Raw genomic sequence first — 14,815 nt, 5'->3', positions numbered from 1 at the left:
TCCACTAACCTCCCTTCTGACCTTGTAAAAACCCTAACCCCATCATTTCCAGCCCTCACAGGATTCATCTGATGGCTGCTCTCCCCGCCTGGCGTGTATAGGAGTGGGGTTTGATGCCTTCAACTACCAGCCTGCTATAAAAGACACATCCTGATGGGCCTTCCTCTGTTGTGTTTATTAGCCACCTCTCCCTCCTCCTCCTCCCCCGTCCTGACCTCCGCCACCACACCCATCGCTGCCTTCACAGTGGCCCTTGGCTAACCCCTCATATCCAGGGTTCAGGGTTGGGGCAGCAGACTCCCAGCCAATTGGGCGGCTGCCCAGAGGAGCCCGCGCGGCCGTTAGCGGCAGGACAGACGTAAGAGACCTAGGGACCCCTCTGATGTTCCCGAGAGCCTCTCAAGAGGGAGGGCCCGAAGTGTGTTTATGACATCTTAAATATGGGAGAGAGAGGGAGTGCCTCACAGGCCTGTACAGAACATGACGATAGTGCAGTATAGCGCAGAGTATACAGATGTCCCATGTAAAAAGATATACGGGATTTCTGACATCACAGTCAAAGGGCAAGCTGCAAGAGGGAGGGAAGAACAGCACGCACAGCTCCTTGTACACCTTCACTGGTGCAGAGAATCAAATCCCAGACAAGGGAGGTTTCTCACACACACACACACGCTGTGTGTGTGTGTGTGTGTGTGTGTGTGCACGCACGCACGCACGCACGCACGCACGCACGCACGCACGCACACACACACACACACACACACACACACACACACACACACACACACACACACACACACACACACACACACACACACATACACACACACACACACACACACACACACACACACACACACACACACACACACACACACACACACACACACACACGAACACACACTCAAACACACACTCAAACACACACTCAAACACACACACACACACACACATTAGCTCTGCGTGTTTTACTGCAAAGTCTGTGTTCCTGTCAAAAGGACCTTTCTTGCGGCAAACACCTGGTGACCCCTTTGACTACAACATTGACCAAATCTGTAAAAGATTCAAGGGGTGATATGTGCGGAACCTTTTTCTTTTCATGTAGTGAGAAGGGCCAGCTGGGATGATGAAAAACAAGACTAGGTCAAAACCTTGTATAAGACTGCACCATCTAAGAGACACTGGAGGGCTTTTAATTTTTGATCAATTTGAGATTAATCTGCGCAAGTTCATCCATACTTATCAAATCATAGGGGCACAAAGCTTGAGAAGCCATATGTGCAATTACAAATAAAAAATGTCATCTTATCAAGCATGATCATCATAAGAAATGAGTCCATTCCATAGACTGTAAAATAATTTATGCATTCGTAAAGCTCCTCTCTCTCTCTCTCTCTCTCTCTCTCTCTCTCTTTCTCTCTCGCTCCATCAGTCATATCCTTTCTCTGTGTTACAGGTTCCTTCCTGGATTCTGGGTGAGCGTGTGCTGTCCAGAGGCAATACGCAATTATAACTAGACAAACTGATGAGATACCTACCAACACTGTGTGTCCCAATTTTTATTAAGGATTTTTATTAAGGATTATGGAAAGACCGGGTGTGTGTGAGTGCGTGCGTGCGTGTGTGTCATAGGTGCCTGAATTGGGAGGGGGGGGGGGGGGTTCCGCGTAATTATTATTAAAAAAAATTGTTTACATTTGACATTATTTTTTTTTACATGCAGACTTCAAAGGGATGTTTTAGAGCCGACAAAACTCTGATCTGCCTGCTCATATCCTAAAATGTAAACATAAAGTAAAGTGCCTGCATGCATTAAGGGGGAAATGATCGATCGCTTGTAACTCCAAGTAAGTTCATTTTAGCTTATAAAGGCTTTGATCTGAAATTGTAGTTGATATACAGACACATGGTAATCCACACGGCAGTAGAAAATACTGTTGACGAAGGCTCAGCCTTCAAGGCTGTAAACTTTATTTACTGTAACCTCCAACACTGTCTCAGTCTCGTGCAGGTTGTCTGTCTGCCTGCTTCGTTGGCTGCACACACACAACCTTGGTAGGCTATACTGTCTGACGGCAGCTGCTGCTCGTGGATCTTAGTGTCCTATAGGCTCGTAATATAAAAGGCTATTAGGCTGCGCTGCTATTATAAATGTAGCCTATAAATGCAAATCCCGGCCCGAAGCCCGACAAATACGTGACAAATTCGGCCCGGCCTGAACCGAACCGCCGGGTCCCAACGGGGGTCAAAAGAATTTACTGTAACTGTAGTTTAACCTCAAAGTCTGCCCCCCCACTGAAAAGTAAAGTTAGGCGCCAGTGGTGTGTGTGTGTGTGTGTGTGTGTGTGTGTGTGTGTGTGTGTGTGTGTGTGTGTGTGTGTGTGTGTGTGTGTGTGTGTGTGTGTGTGTGTGTCAGATGAGATGTGCTATGGAATGATGGTGCTGTTCTACCTTTTTTCATTCCCTCTCGAGGAAGAGCCTGCTGGCTTTGAGAGTGTTGATTCAAGAGCCTGGTATTTGCTGCTTCCTGCAGCAAGACAAAGAGAGTATGGACAGAAGATGAGGACAAGAGAGGGACAGCGAGTGCATTTTCCGGCAGCGGCTGCTGCCGGTGGCGGCGGCGGCGGCGGCGGCTGGAGCTGCCGGTGGCGTCAGCTTTGGGAGTGTGCTGCGTTTGTGTAACGCAGTCCCCACTAATATTATTTACGATTCTGTGCCTATCGGTACATAACTCGGACGCCGCTTAGTCGAATAGCAGACCATCGGCCGGTCGTCGCGGGCACTCGCGCCTGGAGGCGCTCGGGCGCGACTCCTTGGCCTCAAGGTCTGCTGATTCGGCGCGGCTCCGTCATGGTCCAAAACTATACTTTATCGGCGGAAAAAGAAGTTGACTGCCGCTCCTCCACCGGCAGTTCCGCGACTGCCGCTCCTCCACCGGCAGTTTCCGCGGCAGTTCCGCTGCTCCGCCGGCAGCTGACGCTCCACCGCCGGCAGTCACTGCCGGGAGCTGCCGCTCCTCCACCGGAAGTTCCGCGGACGTTCCGCGGCTGTTGCCGCTGCCGGAGAATGCACTCGCTCCTTCTGGGACAAGATACACTCACACACACACACACACAAATGCACGTATGCGCGCACACCTGCGCACACACACACACACACACACACACACACACACACACACACACACACACACACACTGTACCCCACACACACTCATTGTACATGAGTTTTCAGATTCTGTATGTGAAACCCCTACATCATCAATTTACTGTCCATCTGCGCTTGTTTTGTTTCCTGTGGTTATAAAATACTATGCAATATTTGTATCTGCGCCTACTAGACCACTTGGGCTACCAGCGAAGCAGCTGTGATTGCAAAGAAGACTTTAAAACTCTACTACAAAAAATCTAAGTCTGCAAAGAAGTGGATTTCACCCCGGAGACAACGATGATACAAACAATAACATCCCAAACGGCAGCTTCCCGAAATGGATTCTTTGAAATAACAAATGCTGCCTGCTTGTGGCTCTCTGATGGCTACATTTGTCACCCGGTATAACCTGCTAATTTTTAATGCTCAACATCCTCCACTCAGCCAGTGTCACTAAGTCATAAGCATGCTGCTCCTGGCTGATATATGGCCTGCGATGATGTCAGTGAAAAAACACTTTCAATAATTGCTGTGATGAATATCCTCAACCTTCCAACACCTTCCCTTGTCTGTCCAGTGGTATGTATCTGCGGCAAAGTTCATCTATCAGTCCTGCTCCCGTGACTGCTGCTTAAAACCTCAAAGTGATGTATGGCACACTGCCAACACTGCTTTGCGACGCAAGCTATTTACATTCATTCAAATTAAGAGGTGACGAGCCTCCTGTGCATAACATTACTTAGTTAAAGTGTTGACTGTTTAATTCCTCCATTTGGGGCTATGTTACTGGGACACTTCCCCTCTTGCGGAGCTGTTCATTGAACTGATGATATCGCCGGCCGTCCATATGATCGGTCTTCTAAGTTCCCATTGTTACTCGATGTTAATTTAACTCTGGAGTGTGTAAAAATTGGTCGCTTTCTGGACTCTCTGAGTTAAATGAACACTGAGGATTTTATTGTGCAGTTTTCATCCTGGAAATAAAGTCAACAGGGGTAGAGTTCCTGCCAATCACTGAGGAGACATGGGGTTTGAATATTTCACGGTGCATCCGGCTTGGCCGGGCACTCCAATGAACACAATTGGCCGTGCTCCTGGGAGGGAAGCCAGGCAGGGAGGGTGATCTCTGTCGCGGCACTAGCAACTCTTACAGGTTGGTCAGGGCACCTGCAGTGGGGTGTGGAACTGATAATAGCGTGTTCCTCCACATGCGCTCCACAATCCGACGTGAAACTCCTCACTGTCAGGTAAAAAGGAGCAGCCTTGACATCATGCATAATGGAGGAGGAGGCACTTGGTTTTCTGTGTTCTCCCTAAAGGATAAAGGATAATTCCTTTTAACAGGTCGTTCATGAAAGTCCTTGCGGTCTTGTTTCCAATGAGAACCTGTGAGCAATTAGGGGTTAAGAGTCTTGCTCAGGGACAAATTTCATTTCATCGACACATATCTGCTGACCTGGCCTGGAATCGAACCTGGGGCAACCAGGGCCTCTGGCTCCCTAGGCAGGCTCACTAACCATTCAGCTATGGCCGCCCCCTATAGGACCAACTGTAGGAGTTAGCAACGACAATGGAATAGAATACATGGGGAAGGGATCTGGCATAACAACTAAACTGAGAAAAATGAATATACGACTGTGTGTGTGTGTGTGTGTGTGTGTGTGTGTGTGTGTGTGTGTGTGTGTGTGCGTGTGCGTGTGCGTGTGTGTGTGCCCGTGTGCGTGTGTGCGTGTGTGCCCGTGTGTGTGCCCGTGTGTGTGTGTGTGTGTGTGTGTGTGTGTGTGTGTGTGTGTGAGAGAGAGTGTGTGAGAGTGTGTGTGCTGACTACCAGGCGAACACATTTCTTCCTGGTGAGCTGTGATTGTTCTGGAGGAAAAAGGTGAAACAGATCCGTATAAACAATGGAGGTCTTCCAGGGAATTGGAAGAGGCCTGCGAGGCCTTCAGGGCCTGGGACAGTAGCTGACCTGTCATATTCACCATTCAAACAGAGGAATCACAGTCTGTTGTATTCCGTTCGGTGGCGTCATTAAAAATAAACTCTTACTTCCTGCACGTTGATGGACGAATCTGCACAGTGGTGGGAAACACTTCTCAGACTATACACAGTAAAATCCCCAGGGTTAATCTATACTCTGAGTGTGTACACATATGACCAAATGGACCTGTAAAGGTCCATTTGGTTAAATTTGTCAGAGTTACTGTAAATGAACACTCGTGATTTTACAGCGTACACACACACACACACACACACACACACACACACACACACACACACACACACACACACACACACACACACACACACACACACACACACACTGTGTGAGGCAATCTGGAGACCATGCACCTGGGTGTGTTGAACAAATGTTACAGTACACATAAGACAGATGGACAAGTGCACAATAATATTGTATTTCCCCATATTTCACTTTATCAAAGCAAATTGCATCATTCAATTCAAGGCAATGTACGTTTTTGAGGATAAACTCACCCCTTTAAAGAAATCTTGTGGGTGGTATACCGGGAACATGACTTCGTTCTATGCGATATGAATGAGATCTTTTGGAAGTAGCACACAGTGTAACAAATTGATAGGAGTCAATTAAGCATCTATTATTAACCTCCTATGGTTCACTGTCAATTATCTGTCCCATTAACTCAGTAATACTATTTGCAGTATGTGTTTAACACTGAGAAGATCCAGCACATGGCTCACATCCCATCCACAGCCATAAAAAGGGAGCCAGAAATGATGACTTTTAATGTCAATTCAATTTAATTAGATTTAATGAAACGGTTAAGGTCATTTACACCTCCAGTTCTGGACCCTCGGATGACTTATAGTAATAATAAGGTACATTTATATAGATTAGTAATAAATTCACCACACAGTCCACACTTATACTACACTCTTAAACGCAGTGTTCAAAGATGCTTAATTTTGTGATGATTATCCTATTAAAAATTATATTACTTTCCCACTTGAGAATACAGTAGCAACGATAGAAAATAATGTCTCATCTATAAAAGGCATGGGAACCCTCAAGGACAACAGGATGAGATCTTTATCGGGTTTCAAATATAGGCCTTGTTTCCCTTTCTACAAAATGACACGCTGAAAAGCACTATGGGAAAAAATGAATCGCAACCAAAGGGAAATATGTCACATGTCTTGCATGACGCTGGTCTACGTATTTCACGTTGGCCTATTCCTGCTCATGTCCCTCTTGATGTACTTCAGCAAACCACTGGACTTGTAACAGGAAATCAGTTTACTGCTGTACGGACTGATTCCTATTTACACAAAAAGCCCCCGAAACACTTAAGACAGGATATTCGATTGTGAGAAGTCTTTTCCATGTTGTTTTCCCGGAGCTTGCCGTCACCCTGGGTTAAGGTCCTAACACATGACACACACAACTCAAAGCTCTGCTCGCGTGGTAAAGAAATCAAGACCCGCTGGTGCGGTATACTTAGAGAGGACTGGGTTGCCAGGTTCTGCAGGGCCGATTTAGTCAAACCTTGTTTAATGTCATTGTTTTGTTTCTTCTCTGCATTGTGTTGAGAAAGTCAATCCCTATGCATTTATATCTACTTAACAACTAAATGTAATGAATACATTGTACAGCATGCTGTGTGTAGCAGTGCATGCAGTGGGACTGCAGCACAAAACACAATGAGATCCAGGGAGCATATCATGTGACAAGTCAAACCAACAGAGGGTTTCGGGAGGAAACCGTTTCTAACCACAGAAATCCCAAACGCTGGCTGGCTGGTAGCTGACATGAAAGAGTAGCGTTGCCAAGCCAGACATGCTGTCATCTGACCCTGGCAACTGGACTGTATACAACAGTGTCTGGAGTCACTGTGTGGACATCCTCTCTAACTGTGTATAGACCGGACTGGCGGCCATGTCCCTGTGGCCGAGTCCCTGCCAGCCATTTTAGCTAATGGCTCTTCCCTGAGAGATTTATGAGCCAGAGACACAGGACAATTAGAGAAAGGGAAACACAAAAGCCAGGAGCTCTCTGCAGAGAGATTTACGATCGCGTCAGAGGTGCTATTTTTGAAATTGAAAGTCTGATTATTACAAAGTGCTGATGGCCTGATCCAAGAGACTCTCTCTTTCTTACACACACACACACACACACACACACACACACACACACACACACACACACACACACACACACACACACACACACACACACACACACACACACACACACACACACACACACACACACACACACACACAATGTCAGGTTCACTCAGGTGTCACTTTGCCAGTGGCCTCATTACAACCACTCCTGTTTGTTGTGGACACGCTCCGTTCCGGTCCTGAGACTGACACTGTCCTCTCTCTGTTTGCTCACTGGTGTGCAACCTGTCATTGTTGCAGCATCTAACACAGGCAGATGTAATAAATGAGTCACGGTGAGATATGGCCCCACTGATGGCAGAGCCCATGGAGTGCTCGGTATCTCTTTGAGTATCTGTCTCTCCCTTTTACTTCACCTCCCATCCCCTACTACCCCCCCCCCCCCCCCCACCCCACCTCCCCTCTCTCTCTCGATGCGTGTTTCCGGAGTACCTCTGGCTGTCTCTCCACTCAGGAAGTGAGACAGGAAACACTTGTAGTCATGTTCCCAGAATCCAGGAAGGAACCTGTAACACAGAGAAAGGATATATGACTGTATGATGGAGCAAGAGAGAGAGAGAGAGAGAGAGAGAGAGAGAGAGAGAGAGAGAGAGAGAGAGAGAGAGAGACGAGAGAGAGAGAGAGAAAGAGTGGAAGTGATGTTCTGTCTGAGAGATGGAAGGAGGACCTTAGAAGGCAAACAGTACAGAACGGAACAGAACAAGTAACACAATGGAAACAAGTATGCAGACTAGCAATGAGAAAGCAATATACTGTATAATACTTCACTTGTTTTCTGACATAAACTAAAGACATAAAGGGTGTACAATGTTGTATAACAGTAAAATTGTGTTCAAGCAAGTTACAACTACAGTACTTAAATGATGTGGTACTACATACTACTATGTGTTACTATACATTACTACTCACTATTACGGAAACAAGTCCCCAGGACTTTTTTCTGCTATCCTTTTAGCCCAAATGTATGACTGTACCTCGTGCTGTTTGCATTTCTGTCTAATAAAGTATTCAATCAATCAATCAATCAAAACAGTGTACTACTGCTGCGAAGAGAGCCACCCAACCGATGGGAAAAGGCTGATAACATTGCAGAGTAAATACAGATAAAGGGCAAAAATGAGCGGGTGTTTACAATGCATGCATGTGAACATACAGTATACAGTACAGTACATAGTATTCCTAGCACTTACTCACTTACTCATTCATTGTATCACTAATGCTGTATGTAGTATGTAGTTACTGTATGCAGATGTATGTTGGTTGCTGGGTTACTTGTTCATGATTCTGTTATGTAAGTTATTTAGATTACATTGTTTGTTTGTCCATACGGACAAACTTGGAATTAGATAGTATGTTGTTTAACCAGGTTTGCTGTTTACCTGGCACTTACCTGGCACTTAATTGTTTCCTTTCCACTTTATTTACTGTACCCTGTTTGTTGACTAGGGTTTATGTCTATTACTCCGATCTTGCATTTTGGAAGTTGTTCTGGATGAGAGCGTCTGCTAAATGCCGATTTGTCGATTTGTTAATGTGGCTCAAGGAGAAGTATAATGTACAGAATACAGTATATCCTGTATTTTAAATAACAATCAACGATGATACAATTCCATTCAATGAAATTATCAACAGAACCTGTAAGACGCGTCCCACTCTCTCTCTCTCTGCCCATAATAACGTATTCTCTCGGCACAACGTATTGCTCAGTGATCATGTTCTGTGATTGTCCGTGTTTAATGGCAGTCTCCATCTGCCAGTCCCCTGTGTGTCTGCAGGCTAGCGGCCCGCAGCGCCCCACATTAGAGCCTGCTGGCGTGGGCCCCAGGCGCATTCCGCCTCTGGAAGTGTGATTATGGGGGCCTGATTAGAATGTCTGAGACCACGATAACAAACCAGCCCTCGATGAGTGCCAAGCAATCTCATTGCAAAACAAAACGACAGGAGAATTAATGATGCTTCAAACTCGGACAGGTTTTTTAGTGCCGATAATCTGTATCCAGGGTAATTTGCGGCAATTGGTGCATATGGTTTGGTGTTACACTCACAGTCCTGCAACAGATATGAAATCTGTTGGACTGGGGGGGGGGGGCACCAAAACTAAACAGAAATACATTCAGGTTAATGTAAAATGATTGAACAAACAAACGGAGCACAGATTAACACACAGGTTAGTGAGCTAAGTGGTTTGGAAATGGAAGGAAGAAAGAATGAAAGAAAGAAAGGAAAATGAAGGGAGGAAGGAAGGAAGGAAGGAAGGAAGGAAGGAAGGAAGGAAGGAAGGAAGGAAGGAAGGAAAGAAAGAAAGAAAGAAAGAAAGAAAGAAAGAAAGAAAGAAAGAAAGAAAGAAAGAAAGAAAGAGAGAAAGGGCTTACGATATCAAACAATAGTTTGAAAAACATCCGGCTGTGAGTTTTCCAAAGGCTGTGTCCATGGGGCAGCTAAAGCATGTGACTGTAGAGAGAAGCAGAGAACAGAGAGCACACTGCTTAGTGTTTGACATACACCTGAAAGCCCCCGTGTTCCCCCACTGTAGAAGTGCCTGTGGTGGTCTCCAACTGCTGCATGTTTTTGAGGGGTACTCATTGCCTCATCCCTGCCTCCGGGCAAACCTCCATCCCTTTCCCCACCTCCTCTCCTGTGTTCTCTTTTTCCTCTATCCTTCTTCTCCTCCTCCTCATCCTCACTCATCAACCCCCTCCTTCACTCGCTCAACCCACCCACCCTCACTCTCTTTCTCTCTCTCACTCTCTCTCTGTTCCTCCATCGCTCCGTCCCCTCAGGGCAGCCGGTTCAGGTTGAAGTCTATTGCGGCGATCACAGATGATAACCTCTATCCTGGACAGGCATGCCACATGGGCCACACCTTGCCCGAGGATAGGTCCATCCATGCTGGGGGCAACAGAGGCACAGGGGGCCGGAGGGCTAGGGCCGGAGGGCTAGGCCTAGTGTTGTGGCTACGGGGGCTTTGGCTGGAGCCGGGGCATGGGCAGCGAGGTGGATACGGGGGGCAGGAGCTGAGTCTGTGTAGGCTGGGGGAAGGGGGATGGGCCCATGGACTGGGGTTAGGACTGGAATAAGGAGTCAGGAAGAGGGGGAAGGGTCAGGGTTGATGTCAGGGGTCTGCATGGTCCAGCTGAGGCTTTACTGATCCACGGCAGAGTGGAGCTGACAGGTGAGAGAACAGCACCACCCCTAATGATGTCAGGCATGCAGGCAGGGGGGAGCGGTGGTGAGACTGGGGGGTGTACTGCTGCCATGCGAGGTTGGAGTGATGGGCCAATGAATGCATCTTCTCTCATCTGCTCTTCCAGATGAGAGAAGATGCAGTGATAGGAGAGGAGAGGAGAGGAGAGGAGAGGAGAGGAGAGGGAGAGGAGAGGAGAGGAGAGGAGAGGAGAGGAGAGGAGAGGAGAGGAGAGGAGAGGACTGAACTGTGTGGAGAACCATGATGGAGTCTACCAATCACTGAAGCCTGCCAAGTGTGAAGCTACTTCACATCAAAGACCAGCCAGAGGGTTGAGCAAGTCATCTGCCCGTTGACCAGATACAATTGAATAGAAACAAGACAAACATGCATTTGAAAAGTACAGAGCTCTATAAACATATTGTTGTTCATATGCAGCAATTGTATTTCTCAACATGTACACAAGTGATGGGTCGCACTCAGAATGACAAGAGTGAGTTAAATCTTCCATGTCTTTACAATGAAGGACGACTGTCCAGCCTTCGTCAGTGTGCAGAATTAGGGGTATCTGCTTCCTTTTGAGGAGGAGGTGACAGTATACAGGTGACAAACATTAATAATAATACTTCTTGAGGTCAAGGTCCTCTTATCACCTCTTGGAGAAAACACAGTGTGTACGCCCACTCGCGCGTGCATAAGCATGTACGTGTGCTTCATTGACTCAGCGTGTTCATTGTGGAGAAAGGGTTGTGTGACAACACTCCATCTGCTTAACTGCCTGCTTGCCCCCGTCTGTGCCGGCCTGATTCCATCACCTCCCATAAGAGGAAATAGTGGAGGTGGGGCGGGGGGGACCAAGAAATGGTGGTGGTGGTGGTGGTGGTGGAGGCAGTGGTGTATGAGTGTACACAAAAAGTCACCCTGAATCTGCCAGCTGATTAATCAAGGGCAATATGGCGGCAAGCGCAGCCGACCCGCTCCTTCCTGGCTAGTCCCTGTGTATTTATTTAAAGTAACCCGTGGTCAGTCACGCCTGACCTCAAACCATCAGGAGCAGCCACAGTTGCGCCCAAGCATAAACAAAAAGAAAAAAAAGCGTAATGAAGGTAAGGGGGACAGGGGACAGAGTATGGTGGGGGCGGGGATGAAAGGGGGGCTGGAGAGAGGCACAGAGAGAGGGGGGGGGGGGTGCTCCGTCTTTCTTTCTTTCCTTCCCCCCCTTCTCCAAGATAGTGGTTTTCAACCTTTTCAGGCCGTGACCCCCCGTTGAGGCATTACATTGAGTTTGACTCGTGCCACAGATAAATGTTGTGAAAATAGCCGATCGACAAGCTCACAACGCCTCGAGTTGCGAGGCTTTGTGAGCTTGTAGATCAGCAATTTTCATAATTTTTGCCTCTTTCTTATATTATTTGACAATTTGGCCAATGTTTGACCAGTTTTTATAATATAGTTTGTTGATTACTTTTGATGCAGTAATGGTATTTTTTCACTTCATTCATTTTTTCATTTTCTTTAGGTATTAGGTATTAAAAGTCCTTAAATTGTCACTTTACTGTCATCTGGGGACACCCCCCCTAAAAGAAATCATGTGGGGACCGACCTGGGGGTCCCGACCCACAGGTTGAGAACCAATGCTCTAAGTCTAAGAGATAGGGATCTTGAGGTCCACAGTGCAGTTCATGGGTCCAGACTTGGAGCTGAAATAGCTGCCTGTGTCCTGGTGTTTACTTCTTGGCTGACATGGGAAGGGAAATCATTGACCTCTGTCGGAGCAGCCAGGATCCATCCATCTTCCAGGCTGCAGGCATTTTGCATGGGGGATCAAGTACCTGCTTGTGAGGGGGAAACCTCCCAACTTGTACTCACAGTTAATTACAACACTCGGCCACATAATGACTCAGATCTCATTCACGGTATTTGTGAAAAATCTAAACATCAAATCACCAGTTGTCCATTGCGTGATTTTATATAAAAAAAGGCAAAAAAGGCAGAAAAGGTCACCAAACAATTCCGTTTTTGACCAATTTCATCATGCAGTGATGTAAGTAGCACTACAAGCAGGAGCGAACAAACAAACTCCAAAGATGGAGTCTAGAGAGTGTTATTGATCGACCGTGAAGGTTAGCCAGAAGTATGAGTTTTGGCTCTCAGGGCCGTGCAACAGCAGCACTCCCACATGGCTCAGAGAGGCCTCTCTCTCCCTTTCTGTCTGTCTTTAAGTGCACAAAACGCAGGAAAGAACAAACAGAGCGGATGGATGAGAGAGTCATAGAGGAACAACGGAACACACATCCAATAAGGCTGGATATGTGCATGTCCTATCGACCATGGGATCAAGAGGAGGTCAGTGTTACTGTACAGAGAGCAATGCCGTGGAATGATGCTTATAATATTAAAAGCTTAAATGCATATAAAACACACACACACACACACACACACGCACGCACACACACTCCTACGCGCACACGCACACGCACACGCACACGCACACGCACAAACAATTAGCCATAATATGCCTCTGTTATACATCCACGTGTGGTTCATTGCTGCCAGCTATGTTTAATCAGGCCTACAATGTCGTGTGCATCCTCAAAGTCATTGTAAAGGCACAGAATGAGGAGGGGTGGAATGCGAGGAGGGCGGGTGCCAGTTAAAATGCTGTTTACCAACCAACTCCCCTCCACCCTTGCCCTCCACACCCTCCCTCCCCCCCACCCCACCCCACCCCCGTGTTGGTAACTAATCTGCATGAGACGTGGCGACTGTCCGCGAGAGGCAGAATGGCGTTTGAGGCGAGCAGGTGGGGGGGCAGGCCAAACACCACCTGGTGCTGGGAGGCAGAGGGACAGAGAGAGAGAGAGAGAGAGAGAGAGAGAGAGAGAGAGAGAGAGAGAGAGAGAGAGAGAGAGAGAGAGAGAGAGAGAGAGAGAGAGAGAGAGAACACTGATGCCAGGGGAGTGGGCAGGGACATCAACCTCCCAGCACAGCTTGCTGGGTTCTGACCCAACGAAGCCCTCAAACTCTCCAACCAAGCCTCCTTCCCCTCTGTCATCACGTCCAGATCAACCACGCAGCGCTCCAGACTGGAGCAGGAGGGTTCCTGTCCCCCCATAGAGGGAACCAGTGGATAGAAGGATGAAGAGGAGAGAGTAGGGAGGAAGGGAGGAAGGGAGAGAGGGAAGGAACGTAGCGGTAAACAACAGCACCTTTGGTCCTGCATCTGTCTGGTCACGGAGTCCTGTGGCGTGACAGGTAGGGATGCGTGTGGAACGTTCTGCATTCTCCGACACGGACGTTGAGTCATCCCAGATGGCCCTCTCTATCTATTCCACACTCCCCCCTCCTCCTCCTTTCTCTCTCTTTCTCTCTGTTTCTCTCTCTCTCTCTCGTTTTCTCTCCCCCTCTCCAACAGAAGGACAGAGCCACTCTGGTGTGACTTTGTGGCATGGTAAACAAACACTTTGCTGGACTGCATTTTGACCAGCATGCATATCCACTCAGCCATTACTGGACCGGTCCTGTGCCTCTTGACATCTCTTGCTGAGATGGTTGTGTGCTGTAGGGGAGGCAGAATGAGTTCCACACAGTAAAATCCACAGTGTTAATTTATTAAATTAATACTGGCCATTGTATTATGCAGTCTCCAGGAACAATAATGGAATTTGATGTAAGTTGATGGATATAGTAACATTAACAGCACAGCAGTGTGACTGAGAGTTCATCTTGAACTGTAATGCTCTGCAAATTAAGGACACGATGAACACTTTGGATAAAAGTGTCTGCTAAATGACTGTAATGTAATGTAATGTAATGTAATGTAATGTAATGTAACACAATGCAATACAGAATATGTCTGTTTTGTCATGTTACATTTGTTTCTAATGAAACATTACTGTCTATGTCCTTTATATGCTTTTCTTTACCTGTTCAGTTAATTTACTATGAATATACTTTCCCCCTGATTATGCAATAACCATAGTTGTGTGTTACAACAATTGTACAACTGTTACACTGCATCCCAAAGTGAAGTGAATGGGAGAAAATACCATTCAACAGCCCATGTATTTCACATCGGAGAGCAAAGACAAAGAACAATGATTAACCTCCTCTGATAAAACTTTCACATAATTATGCACATGGCAGAAGCAACAAAAAAAAACTCCCTGTCAAAATTAACACCCCTTGCAACTATGCAGCCTTCTTCTGATGAAAAAACTTCCAATAGTTTGTATTCAGAAGCCAAATATGACAGATGCAATGTGCTATACATTATTCCACATCTTGAGATGGGAGGGGAGAAAAATACAGTACATT

Source organism: Gymnoscopelus braueri (assembly GCF_963280865.1).
Source record: "Gymnoscopelus braueri genome assembly, chromosome: 19".
Taxonomy (NCBI): Eukaryota; Metazoa; Chordata; class Actinopteri; order Myctophiformes; family Myctophidae; genus Gymnoscopelus; species Gymnoscopelus braueri.
This window is presented reverse-complemented; position numbering follows the sequence as displayed.